Source organism: Chiloscyllium plagiosum, unplaced genomic scaffold (assembly GCF_037043375.1).
Source record: "Chiloscyllium plagiosum isolate Xiang-an unplaced genomic scaffold, Cpla_swu_hap1 HiC_scaffold_14, whole genome shotgun sequence".
NCBI lineage: Eukaryota > Metazoa > Chordata > Chondrichthyes > Orectolobiformes > Hemiscylliidae > Chiloscyllium > Chiloscyllium plagiosum.
In genome coordinates this window covers 101,688,165-101,704,022 of record NW_028270152.1, presented here as the reverse complement: position 1 = coordinate 101,704,022, position 15,858 = coordinate 101,688,165, and positions in this window count along the sequence as shown.

The following is a 15,858-nucleotide window of genomic DNA, read 5'->3' as shown; positions in this document are numbered from 1 at the left end:
CATCTGCACAACTTCCGGATTTACGTCAGACAGAGGGAGAATCCCGCCACTGACCTCACAATTAGACCCAAGTAATTGATGGCAGCTTTGGGTCATGAGGAGCAGGAGGTGTGGCTGCCAACCAAGCTGAAGCGGCTAGTCCTACAACCAATGGGAGTTCAAGGCGGGCGTGGATAGCGACACAACACCTGCGCAGTGTCATGTGACTGGAGACCACAGTGAGTGCGGTGGCAGGAGAGGGGTAAGGGAGTCTGACAGTGGAAAACAGAGAAAATTGAGTCAATTTGGACTGGTAGATTTTATATGCAACTGGTATAGTTCGCTAGTCCAGTATTAGGAACTCTCAGTCCCATGGTTTCAGGAAATGGGAAAAACGCCGTAGGCCTCCTGTAGTGCGAGGCCCGGGTAATGTCCGCAATCTTTGTGGGGAGAAGTTACCACGAGGCACATGCGCATGTGCACTTCCTGGCTGGTGGCGGGCATTTTGAGGAGGAGCATTTACGCAGCAAACTGAGATCAAGAGAAATATTTGTTTTTAGTATTCATCGTGCAGTGACTGCGTCTTTTTTTGTGAACTCATTCTACATGATATTAATTGTGAACAGTTGAGACCGGGATCTCAAGAATATGTTTTTACAATCAGCAGAATCATCAGGATCCGAATATCATTGGCATTTAACTGTGGTAAATAAAGTTTGGTATGTTTAGTGTGTGGAAAATATCTTCAATACTTTTGAAAAGTGAAAAGAAGAAAGATGTTCAAATTATATTTTAGATCACCCTTTTAGTATGTCCTCAGTTGTGGGTCCTGCAGCTGAGGAAGGAGATACTGGTCTGAGAGGGAAAGCGGATTCATCCAAATTACACCTCGTCTATTTGGCCGAACTATCATATTTACTCGCAATGACCCTGTTCATGATTTTATGCAATGAACTCGTCATTCTAAATTACCTGCAAACTTCCTTTTAAAATTCCTTATTGCCTCGATTAAAGCACATGTTCAGGAATTATGAAGTCCATATTGACTCTCGGGTTACAAACGGCTGAATTGAAAGACGAGATGCTATTCCCTGAGCTCCCATTGAGATGCATTGGAAGAGTACATGAGGCTGAGGTCAGTATCGGTGCTGGAATCCAAAGGGGATAACCAGGAGGCTGGAAGAACACAGCAATCCAGGCAGCATCCGGAAGTTGGAGAAAGCAGTCCTGAATAAGGTTTCCAATGGAAACGTCGACTTCTCCACCTCCTGGTGCTGCCAGGCTTTCTGTGTTCTTCCAACATCCTGACTGTCTACATCAGTGTAGGTGTGAGCAGAGAATTAAGTGATACTGTGTGTTGCTTGGGTCAATGAGAGTGCTGTGGATATTGGCTGAAAACACAAATTGAGTAGAGACAGGAGAAGGTGAAATTGAAACACAATTTTATTTCGGGATTTTCAAAAAGTCAGACTGTCCCAATGGAAACCACCAATTTATGACTGATACTTGTAGATTATTTTTTGCAGTAAATTATATATCAGCTGAAGTAAAGATCTGGACTTTTGATTAACATAGAATTTTTTGAAATGAAGGAAGATAGCCAGCACATTTAAATTCTATTAATGGAATTAACTAGGTCGATTTAGAGAGAAGACATGACAGGAGACCTCTGACTTAGATTAGATTAGATTACAGTGTGGAAACAGGCCCTTCGGCCCAACAAGTCCACACCAACCCGCCGAAGCGAAACCCACCCATACCCCTACATTTACCCCGTACCTAACACTACGGGCAATTTAGTATGGCCAATTCACCCAACCTGCACATCTTTGGACTGTGGGAGGAAACCGGAGCACCCGGAGGAAACCCACGCAGACACGGGGAGAACGTGCAAACTCCACACAGTCAGCCGCCTGAGTCGGGAATTGAACCCGGGTCTCTGGCGCTGCGAGGCAGCAGTGCTAACCACTGTGCCACCGTGCCGCCGACTTGTGGTGTGCTCCTTTTCCACAATGTGTCCCTGACAGCTATGTGTGCAGGAAGTATGTCCATCTGAAGCGATTGGGACACTGTTTTTTGCATCCGTAGGTGTGGATTCATAGTGAAGCATACGCAATACCTAGAATGTTATGGACTGTATTTTTATGAGTTGGTCACAGTGGAGGTGAGGGTTACACAGGCATAAAGTGCATGGGTGACCATCAGACCAAGTAAATGGCTCAGGAAGGATCATCCCCTTCTCAAACAGATATCTCACTTTGGATTCTGGTTGGAGGGGAAATGGGTGGGTTGGCCTCTCAGGTGAAATCAATACCAGCCAGATTCATGACATCACTGGTAGCTCTGCTGCCCAGAACGGGAGGACTTGGAGTGGCAAGTTAATAGTGACAGAGGATTCAGTAGTCAGGAGGACAGACAGGCCCTTCTGTGGCCTGGATGCTATGTTAACCCCTTGGTACCAGGGTCCGGTATATCATGGAGCAGCTGTAGGACATTCTGGAGCTGGTGAACAAACAGCCAGTGGTTGTGGAACACGTATGTACCAACGAAATCGCTAAATAAAGGGACGGGGGCCTGAAAGTTGAATATATGGAGATCAGAGATACATTATAACTTATCTCTAAAATGTAATAATGTCAGGATAGATCAGCTGGATGTGTGGCTGGGAAAATGGTATACCACAGATGGGTTTAGATACAACAAACATTGGAACCGTTTGTGGGTTGGATGGGACCTGTGCAATACTGACTCGTTGCCCCTGGGCAGAGCTGGGGCAGTTAATCTTTTATCGGCTTTTGCCAGTTCCATTTGTGATGTGTTAAGCTAGTCTGGCGGGGGGTGGGGACCAAAGAATAGGCTTAAATGTGTCAGATTCAGGTAAGGAAATGGGACGTTGAATATTAGTTAGTGATATAGTCAGCGGTTGAGAAAGCCAAAAAAGAGAAGGTTTAAACAAGGATTAAGTCTTTTTGCATGCATCGGACCTGACATCCCAGGAATCAGAGTCAAGGAATATGGAGTTGGAAAACAACAGCAGGTCAGACAGCATCGGAAGAGCAGGGAAGGTGACGTTTCAGGTCTGGACACAATGTCAGTCCTGATTAACAGTCCTGACCTGAAATGCCTGACATGCTGCACCTTTCAAACTCCACATTTTGTCACTTCTGAATTTCAGCATCTGTCGTCCTGAACTATCTTCAGATCTCAGGACTCAGTAACCCTCTTTTTCACACTCTCAATAACTAGGGTAACCTTACTTCAGAAAGGAAAACAAAAGTCCACAAAGTACACCCAGTGTCTTCTCGCCAACACCCTTCGAGAAAGATATCCATGCTCCTGCATTTGAATCTTCTCGCTGGGGAGGCTACATATCATTTGCATTCTCCAATGCTTGCTGCTCCTGCCTGCTTCCTAAAAGAGGTAATCACAAAGAAACAAAGAATAATTTGGGGTTAGAGTGTTGGATATTAAATTGGTGAACACTATATCCCTATTTTATCCTTGTTGGATATCAAACACCTGTAGTCCCATTTTCCGAACACTTAGTGTGTAAGCTATATTATAGTGTGAACCTGGTAAAACACAGCTGATCAGGCAGCACCGATGAAGGGGATATTGAATGTTTTGGGCATAAGGTAGGGGGCTGGAATCAAAATGGCAGCGAGGCAGGGATGGGGAAAGGTTGCCGAGAGTGTAATATATCGATTCAGGTGGGGGTGATCGAGATAGGACAGAACAGAGGGTGGTGCCAATCGATGGGAAGGAAAATGGAGAGGTGTGACAGTTCAAGAGGGCAGTGCCAAGTTGGATGCTTGGATCTGCATCAGGAGGGGTGTTGATTTCATCAATTTCATCATCTCTCTTCTCCCGACCTCACTCTTGAACTGTCTCACCTGACAATCGTCCTTCCCACCTTATAGTTTCTACCCAAAACGTCGATTCTCCTGCTCCTCGGATGCTGCCTGACTTGCTGTGATTTTTGAGCGCCACACTTTTCGAATCTGATCTCCAGCTCGTGGAGGTCTCACTGTCTCGTATATGATAGTGCCTTGTGTGATCATCCAAACACTTGTTCAAATCTACAATGTTTCCTGCGTCTTTCACCATTTCAGAAGCTACCATGACCAGCAGATTTCCACCATTTTGCTGAAGCAATCCGAGTGATCGAGTTGTACAACAAAGAAACAGACCCTTCAGTCCAACTCAGCCATGTCGACGAGATACCTTAAGCTGATCCAGTCCTATCTCTGAGCAGTTAGCATATATCACTCTGAACACTTTCTACTGATGTACTCAGTCAGACGCCTTTTAAATGCTGTAATTTTACCTGCATTCATCACTCCTCTGGCAGCTCATTCCAGACAGACATCAACCTCTGATTGAAAAAATTGTCCCTCAGGTTATGTTCAAATCTATTCACTCTCACCTTTAAACTAATGCCTTCTCGTTTTGAACTCCGCACACGGTGGGTGTGTGGGGAATAAAAGGCCCTAACCATTGACTCTATCTGAGCTCATCTGTAAGGTTTCCCCTCAGTCTCTGACACTCCAGGGAAAAATGCTCAGCATATTCAGCTTATCCCATTAACAAAAACTCTACAAACTTAGCATTAACTTTGGAGATATGTTCTGAAGCCTTTCAAGTATGGCTACACATTCACAGAGATGTGCTGAATGGAAACAGACTCTTCGGTACAATGTGGTCGTGCTGACCAGCTTATTCTATACACACATCAACATCTGCATACGGAATGTTGTCCCTTCGGTCCTCTTTAAGTCTTTCTCCTCTCATGTTAAAATTGTGCCCTTTATCTAAGATCAACCTAACCTACACACACCCCTCAACTTACTGCCGTCCACGTGCTTGTCCAGCAGTCGCTTAAATGTCCCTCATGTCTCTGACTCTATTACCACCGTGGTCCACGCACCCACCGCACTCTGCATACACTCAGGGATAGAATCCCTACAGCGTCCAATCTGGCCGTTCGTCTCACGAGACCACACCAATAATCTGTACAGAATCCCATCCAATCTCTGTAACCCGACATTTACCATTGCTAATCCAACTAAACTGCGAGTCTTTGGAATATGGGAGGAATTCAGAGCAACCAGAGGAAACCTAAGCAGACACGGGGGAATGCGCAAACTCTACACAAACTGAGATCTAACCCACATCCCTTTCTTATTTCCTGCACTGACCAAAAAAGGCAAACATGCCAAATGCCTCCTTCCGCACCTGATCTCTCTGAAACTCTACTTTCCAGGAACTATGAAGTTGTTCTGAGCTCTTCGGAGGGATTGAAAGAGATGGGGATAAAACAGGAACAGGATTGAGTTGTAAATCTATAAAATGCCTCTGGTCATATCTGTCTCTCCTACATCTATTCCTTTCTGTAGTTTTTTTGCAATCTGTGACTGAATAACTTCCCTGAAAGATATTTAAGTACCAGTTCAATTTTAAGTTGATAATCCAGTTTATTTTTAATCGCACCTCGCTAAGTGATCAGATGAATTTACCGATTCATCTGTTCCGGATGTGGGAAGGGATTTACCCACGCATCCATTGTGCAGATACACCAGCGAGGTCAAACTGAGAAGAAGCATTTACTCAGTCAACTCACCCGCTGATACAACAGCATGTTGGAAGTGATTCATTCTGTCATCCAAACTGTTAACACAGCAATGAAATGACACTGGGTGGATTCTGTTCACCTCCTCTCTTCTTGTAAAGAGATTGGCTGTTTGCAAACTCACCAGCAAATTCATAATGAAACAAAGGTGAAGGATTTTCCTTTTACTTGCACCAGGGAATGAACTTTGGACATTGGGCTATTTGTATTGATGTTATGAATTGCTGCTTTATTTAAGATGCCGATATTGTAGAGTAAATGTTGCTACAATTAAGTAGATGTATGCTGTGAGTTGGAAATGATCATAATGTCGCTATATGTCAACACATGCACACTGTCTAAAGACTGAGAGTGAAGTCTGAGGATGCTGGGGAGTCAGAGTCGAAAAATGTTGCACTCGAAAAGCATAGCAGGTCAGGCAGTATCTGAAGAGCAGGAGAGTTTTTTTTTTCCTGAAGAAGGACTGATGCCAGAAATATCTAACAAACTGTCCACCTGCATATTGTTAAAAATCACACACCACCAGATTATAATCCAACTGTGTATTTGGAAGTACAAGCTTCTGGAGCGCTGCTCCATCCTCAGGTAGCAAGTGAGGCAGGATCGTAGCGCACAGAATTTATAGGAAAACATCAAAGTGTCATACAACTGATGCGATGTATTGAACAATTCTAGATTGCTGTTAAGTCTTTAATCACTTCGAATGGAGTTGGAAGTTTCGATTAGTGAATATGTATATCCGAGAACTTGTTTAAAGTCACAGTCCTGAGATAACTTAACGTTGTATACTTTTAAAAAGTGCATTTCAGCTCAGACAATGCATTAACGGTGTGAGGTTAGATTATGTCTGTATGCCAACCTTGATTCAGACTGTCTCTATTTCCAAATTAGGGATTGATAAATTGTCACGTTGACTGAAAACCTATGATTTGTGTGCTTTTTGAACGCAATGGAATATACCTGCAAATGCAAATCTGCAAATGCAAATTCACCCCATAGAGTTATATGTGTGTGTTCCTGTGGGAGTGCATCTGTGTGTGCTTGAAGCATTGTGCGCGCGAGTGTGGCAGAGTATTTGCCTGCAAGAGGGTGTGAGAGTGGGTCTGTCTGTGTCTGAGAGAGAGCATGTGCATGAGAGAGAGACTGTGTGAGTATCATCATATATCAGATTATACATGTGTATATTATTTGTAAATTGATTTTGCGGTTCTTCAGGACTGCTTAAACAGTAATGAGTCCCTTAGTAACAATCAGAGTTAGATTTTGATGTTGTTGTTGTCTATATCCAAAACATATCTTCTGAACCTGTTTCTGATGTTTGTAAACACCACAGGTTCGGTGACTTAGTTGGAAGAAAAATAATGCAAATGAGCTTTTCACTAAAGCTGCCTGACATCAGGTTTGTCTCATTCCGAGTGCCTGAGAGATAAGGTAATCATGTGTTCCCCTCATATGGCATCTGCGAGAAGCCATATCCAGTGTAAGGTATAGCCTTTATTGCGGCAAGTTTACTGACAAATGCTGTTGGGCCGTGTGTAAAGTAATTTGGCCAGGAAATGTGATTCTTGGCCAGTTAAGTTACAAGAAGAAAGTGAGGACTGCAGATGCTGGAGATCAGAGCTGAAAATGTGTTAGAACATAGAACATAGAACATAGAAGAATACAGCGCAGTACAGGCCCTTGGGCCCTCGATGTTGCGCCGATCCAAGCCCACCTAAACTACACTAACCCACTATCCTCCATATACCTATCCAATGCCCTCTTAAATGCCCATAAAGAGGGAGAGTCCACCACTGTTACTGGCAGGGCATTCCATGAACTAACGACTCGCTGAGTGAAGAACCTACCCCTAACATCAGTCCTATATCTACCCCCCCTTAATTTAAAGCTATGCCCCCTTGTAATACCCGACTCAATACGCGGGAAAAGGTTCATACTGTCGACCCTATCTAACCCCCTAATCATCTTGTACACCTCAATCAAGTCACCCCTAAACCTTCTTTTCTCTAGTGAAAACAGCCCCAAGTGCCTCAGTCTTTCCTCATACGATTTTCCTTCCATACCAGGCAACATCCTGGTAAACCTCCTCTGCACCCGTTCCAATGCCTCCACATCCTTCCTATAGTATGGCGACCAAAACTGCACACAATATTCCAGATGCGGCCGTACCAGAGTCTTATACAACTGCATCATGACCTCAGGACTCCGGAACTCAATTCCTCTACCAATAAAAGCCAGTACGCCATATGCCTTCCTCACCGCACTATTTACCTGGGTGGCAACTTTCAGAGATCTGTGTACATGGACACCAAGATCCCTCTGCTCATCCACACTACCAAGTATCCGACCATTAGCCCAGTACCCCATCTTTTTGTTATTCTTCCCAAAGTGAATCACCTCGCACTTAGCTACATTGAATTCCATCTGCCACCTTTCTGCCCAGCTCTGCAGCTTCTCTATATCCTGCTGTAACCTGCCACATGCTTCCTCACTGTCAACAACTCCTCCGACTTTCGTGTCATCCGCAAACTTGCTCACCCAACCTTCTAACCCCTCTTCCAGGTCATTTATAAAAATGACAAACAGCAATGGTCCCAAAACAGATCCTTGCGGAACACCGCTAGTGACGGCACTCCATGAAGAAACTTTGCCATCAACTACTACCCTCTGTCTTCTTCCATCCAGCCAATTCCTAATCCAAACCTCCAACTCACCCTCAATGCCATATCTCCTTATTTTCTGCAGTAGCCTACCATGGGGAACCTTATCAAACGCCTTACTAAAATCCATATATACCACATCTACCGCTTTCCCCTCATCAACCTCCTTCGTCACCTTTTCAAAGAATTCAATAAGGTTTGTGAGGCACGACTTGCCCTTCACAAAACCATGCTGACTATCCTTGATCACATTATTCCTATCTAGATGTGCATAAATCCTATCCCTTACAATTCTCTCTAAGACTTTGCCCACAACAGAAGTGAGACTCACCGGCCTATAGTTACTAGGGCTATCCCTACTCCCCTTTTTGAACAAGGGAACCACATTTGCTATCCTCCAGTCTTCTGGGACTACTCCTGTAGACAAAGAGGACATAAAAATCAAGGCCAATGGCTCTGCAATCTCCTCCCTTGCTTCCCAGAGAATCCTAGGATAAATGCCATCAGGCCCAGGGGACTTATCTATTTTCACCTTTTCCAGGATTTCCAACACCTCTTCTCTACATACCTCAAAGCCATCCATTCTACTTATTTGTGCCTCAGTATTCTCATCGACAACAATGCCCTGTTCCTGAGTGAATACTGAAGAAAAGTATTCATTCAGTGTCTCCCCAATCTCTTCCGCCTCCACACGCAACTTCACCCTACTATCCTTGACTGGACCTATTCCTACCCTAGTCATTCTTTTATTCCTAACATACCTATAGAAAGCCTTAGGGTTTTCCCTAATCCTATCTACTAAGGACCTTTCATGTCCCCTCCTTGCTGCTTTTAGCTCTCTCTTCAGGTCCTTCCTGGCTACCCTATAACTCTCAATCGCCCCAATTGAACCTTCACGTCTCATCTCGAGATAGGCCGCCCTCTTCCATTTAACAAGGGATTCCAATTCCTTATTAAACCACGGCTCCCTCGCACGACCCTTTCCTACCTGCCTGACAGGTACATAATTATCAAGGACACTCAATAGTTGCCCCTTGAACAAGTTCCACATATCATTTACACTCTTGCCTTGGAGTCTACTTTTCCAAGCCACACATCCTAAGTCATGCCTCACCGCATCATAATTTCCCTTACCCCAGCTATAATTCTTGCCCTGTAGTACACACTTATCCCTCTCCATCACGAGTGTAAAAATCACCGAATTATGGTCACTATCCCCAAAGTGCTCACCTACCTCTAATTCTAACACCTGGCCTGGTTCGTTACCCAGAACCAAATCCAGTATGGCCTCACCTCTTGTTGGCCTGTCTACATATTGTGTCAGGAAACTCTCCTGCACACATTGAACAAACACTGACCCATCTAACGAACTTGAGCTATAGCTTTCCCAATCAATATCAGGAAAGTTAAAGTCCCCCATAACAACCACCCTATTACTGTCACTCATCTCCTGAATCACCTTCCCAATCCTTTCTTCAATGATTCTAGGACTATTAGGAGGCCTGTAAAAGACTCCTAACAGGGTGACCTCACCTTTCCTATTCCTAACCTCAGCCCAAACTACCTCAGATGGCAAGTCCTCATCCATCGTCCTTTCCACCGCTGTAATACTATCTTTGACAAGCAATGCCACACCTCCCCCTCTTTTACCCCCACCTCTAAACCTACTAAAACATTTAAATCCCGGAACCTGCAACAGCCAATCCTGTCCCTGTTCTACCCATGTCTCCGTAATAGCCACAACATCGAAGTCCCAGGTACCAACCAACGCTGCAAGTTCACCTACCTTATTTCGTATACTTCTTGCATTGAAGTATACACACTTCAAGCCACTTCCCTGTTTACAGGCACCCTCCTTGGAAATTGATGCCATGTTCCTCACCTCCCTACACTCCAGGCCCTGCACCCTGAAGCTACAATCTGGGTTCCCATGCCCCTGCCGAGTTAGTTTAAACCCCCCCCAAGAGCACTAGCAAACCTCCCCCCAAGGATACTGGTTCCCCTCAGGTTCAGGTGTAGACCATCCTGTTTATAGAGGTCCCACCGTCCCCAGAAAGAACCCCAGTTATCCAAAAACTGGAACCCCTCCCTCCTGCACCATCCCTGAAGCCACGCATTTAATTGTTCTCTCTCCCTATTCCTCGAATCTCTATCACGTGGCACGGGTAACAAACCAGAGACAACAACTCTGTTTGTTCTAACTCCAAGCTTCCAACCTAGCTCCCTGAAAGCCTGTCTAACATCCTCAGCACTCCTCCTACCTATGTCGTTGGTGCCAATGTGGACCACGACTTCGGGTTGCTCCCCCTCCCCCTCCAGGACCCGGAAAACACGATCAGAGACATCACGTACCCTTGCACCTGGGAGGCAACATACCAAACGTGAGTCTCTCTCGTTCCCACAAAACCGCCTATCTGTGCCACGAACTATCGAGTCCCCAATTACTACTGCTCTGCTCTTCTTCACCCTTCCCTTCTGAGTAACGGGGACAGGCTCCGTGCCAGAGACCTGAGCCCCGTTACTTACCCCTGGTAAGTCATCCCCCCCACAAGTATCCAAAACGGTATACTTGTTCTTGAGGGGAATGGCCGCAGGAGGTCCCTGCACTGGCTGCTTCCTCCCAGTCCCCCTCACTGTAACCCATCTATCTGCCATCTTTGGAGTTACTACTTCCCTATAACTCTGATCTATGACCCCCTCTGCCTCCCGAATGATCCGAAGTTCATCCAACTCCAGCTCCAGTTCCCTAACACGGTCTTGGAGGAGCTGGAGATGGGTGCACTTCCTGCAAGTGTAATCGGCAGGGACGTCGATGGCATCCCTCACCTCATACATGTTGCAGGAGGAACATTGCACTGCCTTCACTGCCATCCCTCTAAAGCTAACTGTTTAAACAAAAACTGTGTCTAAATAATACAAACTGTGTTGCTGGAAAAGCGCAGCAGGTCAGGCAGCATCCAAAGATGTGTCGGGTTAGAGCCCTTCTTCAGGAATGGCTCCTGAAGAAGGGCTCATGCCCGAAACGTCGATTCTCCTGCTCCTTGGATGCTGCCTGTCCTGCTGCGCTTTTCCAGCAACACATTTTCAACAGTTAAATTACAAGGCAGTTTAACATGGTTGAGTAGCATTAATTCTAATGCTGTGAGTTTGCCGACGAAATCAGTTGAGTTGAGGATACAAATTAAGAACTGGGAGTATGATGACATTGCTTTCACTGAGACATATTTGAGAGAGAGGCATATTTGTAGGTTCAATTCTCGAGGATCCAGTGTCTTCATGTGAGACAGTGAAAGATCCAAAGTGGAGGAGACTGTCATAATGATGTTTAGGGAGTTTATTGCATCTTCAGAAACTCCTTCATGAATCCCGAATGAAATAGAAGAACAAGTAAGGAGGCAAACATAGAACATAGAGCAGTACAGCACAGTACAGGCCCTTCAGCCCACGATGTTGTGCCAACCATTGATCCTCATGTATGCACCCTCAAATTTCTGTGACCATATGCATGTCCAGCAGTCTCTTAAATGTCCCCAATGACCTTGCTTCCCCAACTGCTGCTGGCAACGCATTCCATGCTTTCAAAACTCTCTGTGTAAAGAACCCGTCTCTGACATCCCCTCGAACTTTCCTCCAACCAGCTTAAAACTATGGCCCCTCGTGTTAGCCATTTCTGCCCTGGGGAATATTTTCTGGCTATCGACTCTATCTATGCCCCTCAATATCTTGTATATCTCAATTAGGTCCCCCTCCTCCTCCATTTCTCCAATGAAAAAAGTCCGAGCTCAGTCAACCTCTCTTCATAAGATAAGCCCTCCAGTTCAGGCAGCATCCTGGTAAACCTCCTCTGAACCCTCTCCAAAGCATCCTTATCTTTCCTATAATAGGGCAATCAGAACTGGACGCAGTATTCCAAGTGCGGTCTAACCAAAGTTAGACCGCAACAAGATCTCACGACTCTTAAACACAATCTCCCTGTTAATGAAAGCCAAAACACCATATGCTTTCTTCACAACCCTGTCCACTTGGGTGGCCATTTTAAGGGATTGTTGTACCTGCACACCAAGATCCCTCTGTTCCTCCACACTGCCAACAATCCTACCCTTTCAGGAATGTTTAAGCAAAGTTTAAGGAGTTGTAAAAGTCGTAGGGTTGTGATAGTTGGGACTGTCAACTTCCACAACACTAATTGAATGCCATAATTTGAAAGGTTTCGAGAGTCATTTAAAATAGATTCAGTGCAGGTTTTGAAGTCTGCATGCAGAAGTCTCAAAAAGGAAGGGCATATGTGGTCCTGGGCTTACGTTTAGGTATCAGTGGAAGTATCAGTGGGGCAGGGCGTTTTGCAGATATTTATCAAAACTCTTTTTTGAAAGGTTTCAGGATTGTCATGGATAAGGACAAAGGTGGGCTTCAAATCAAAGTTCTAATTTGATTCATTTTAAGAATAACAGGTGGCGAATGAGTAATACCCATTAATGACGACAGCGATAAATTCTGTGGATCATGAGGAAGTAAGTAAGGTTATAACCAAATGCCTTCGCTCAGTGTTCACTCGGGATAGAGACAAAACAATGAGAAAGCATGTGAGAGAATGTAAAGAAATTAACATCGAAGTTTTTGAGTATACTAGCAGGTTAAAATGTAGATGGATCTCCACCAACAGGTGACATGTACATGGCAATGTTAAGATGATGATCTCTTCGGAGGAAATAGCAGGGGCGCATGCAAAACTTTTGAATTCGCTTTTGACTACAGGAAAGATATCAGAGGACTGAAGGAAAGTCAGTGAAACTTTTATTCAAGAAGGGAGCAAAACACAAACCAAGAAATTGCAGACCAGTTAGTCTCAACTTGGTGATGGTTGGACTGGAACCAATTGAGGGGCAGATTGAGACTACCTTGGAGAAGAGAGGAAGGGATGAATAAAGAACAGTGAGCATGCATTTTCTGCAAGGGGAGTTCACACAGGACAGACTTGAATCAGCATTTGGATGAGGTATCCAGGTGTGTCAGTGTTGGCAGTAATTTTGATGTTATCTCTTCGGATCCCAGTAAGGCTCTTAAAAATGTTCCGTATGGGGACTGACAGCAAAGTTAAGAATCCATCCCGTCGTAGTGACAACTGTTCGAAGTATCAGTGCAGGAGCATTTTGCAGAAAGTTATCAACACTATTTTGTGAAGATTCAGTATTGTTATGGAAATGAACAAGGATGGGCCCGCAGCCAAAGTTCTAATTTGGTTCATTTTAGTTAGACCACATATGATTTGGCAAGTGTGTGCATGAAGCAGAGTATGCAGGATTGCTCTCATTGTCGGTTGGCGTTGGGGAAAATAGTTAAGAGTTTCCAGATTGGAGGAAAATCAATGAGGTTCTGAACAGTAAGGTAACATTAGGAGTTGGGGAGGGATTCACCAAGAACCACTGGAGAGCGAAAACACTGAATCATACTCAATGCTTTGATTCTCTGTCCGCAGATAGGAATTGGAGAACTGAATCCAGAGAGAAGAGACGGAGGGAAGAAACTGGGAGTTTGAAAAGAAGTGGTGAGATTATGGATGCAGGTTTGCATGCTGAGCTGAGAGGTTCATTTCCAGACGTTACGTCACGCTACCAGGTAACACCTTCAGTGGGCCTCAGGCGAAGCAGTGTACATGATTTCTGCTTTCAACTCATATGTTTGGGTTTCTTTTGGTTGGTGATGTTATTTCCTGTGGTGATGTCATTTATTGTGGTGATGTTATTTCCTGTTCTTTTTCTCAAGAGGAAGTAGATGGAATCTAACTCGATGTGTTTGTTGATAGGGTTCCGGTTGGAATGCCATGCTTCCAGGAATTCTCGTGTGTATCACTGTTTGGCTTTTCCTAAGATGGATGTGATGTCCCCGTCGAAAAGGTGTCCTCCCTTATCTGTTTATAAGGCTACTAGTGAGAAAGTGTCCTGTTGTCTTGTGGCTAGTTGGTGGTCATATGTCCTGGTGGCGAACTTGCTGCCTGTTTATCCAATGTAATGTTTGTTCCAGTGCTTGCTCGGTATTTTTAAAATTACATTAGTTTTGCTTGTTGCCTGTACAGTGCCTTTCAAGTTCCTTAGCTGCTGATTTAGTGTGTTGGTGCGTTTGTGGGTTACCAAGATGCCAACGGGTTCTGTTTTGATTAATTTCGACTTAAGTTTAAGGAAGAGAGAAATTATGTGAGAATTCTTTTTATTATGTTTGGGGAACAAGCAAAGAAAACTACAATTTATTAGTCAAATTGTCTCATGAATTTGTATTATCCTATATTAACAGCAGTGACTTGTTTCTTCTGTTGTAGGGTATTGAAGGCGTGGGTTTGCGGTTGAGCAATTCAAAGCGAACTTCATGTTCAGACCTGATAGTTACTTCATCTGTAATTATGTGAATAACATTGACCGTTTCATGTGGAAGGAAAGATGTGCATTTCGTCTGTGGATAAATATTTGGAATATCAGTGTGACTGGAAAAAGTACTGAGACACACCCAAGTATGTGTTAGCGCGGTGACTGTGGAAATACGTTTCTATGCTTTTAAAAGTCTGAAAATATAACACATTTCCCAAGAGCAATTGAAACATAGATTTGTTTTGTTTGAGGACAGGTTTTCAATTGATCATTCAACCTGAAAGACACAAGGAAAACCTCACCATGAAAATGGGATTGTTGTAAAGGAGTTACTGATCGATTATGGCTTGTAATTCATTGCTGTTGTCAAATTGGTTCCAGCGCTGTTGTGAAATGCTAGATTTGTGATGACTGCAATGTTCGTTTCAATTATCCATCGTAACTGGAAATCCATTTTTCAGATCCTGTTTACCATATCACAGTAGCGGAGGTGTAGGACGAATTAGAATGTTTGAAGATTGATATATCTCCTGGTCCTCACCAAACAGATCCAAAAAAAAACTGGAAAAGACTGGATAAAAATTTGAGGGGACTCTGGTCTTAGCCACAGATGATGTCCACGAAGACTGGGGGGTAATTAATGCTGTGACACTATTCAAGAAGGGCTGCAAAGAAAAAAACTGGGAACTATAGACCAGTAAGCCTAACATCGGTATTGGTAAGTTGCATGATAAGATTCTGCGAGTTAATATGTACATGCATTTGGAAAGGCAAGGTTTGAACAGGAGTAGCCAGCATGGTTTTGTGCGTGGGAGATCATGGCTGTCAAATTTGTTGGAAATCGTTGATGAACTGACCAGGAAGGTTGACGAAAGCAGGGCAGTAGACATGGTCTATATGGAGTTCAGTAACGCCTTTGATAAGATTCTACATTATAGGCTACTCTAATAGGTTAAATTGCATGGAATACCGGGAAAGTAGGCAAATTGGATGCATAATTGGCTTGATTGTAGAAAGCAGAGTGTATTGGGAAGGATGCTTGTCAGCTTGGAGGCCTGTGACTAGTGAAGTGCAGCAGAGGTCGGTACTGGGCCGATCGCTATCGACCTCAATAATTTGGATGCAAATGTACAAGGCATGATAAGAAATTTTGTGATTACACTAAAATAGGAGGTTGCATGGCTAGTCAGGAATGTTGTCAGAGACGCTAGCAGGATCTTGATCAACCGGG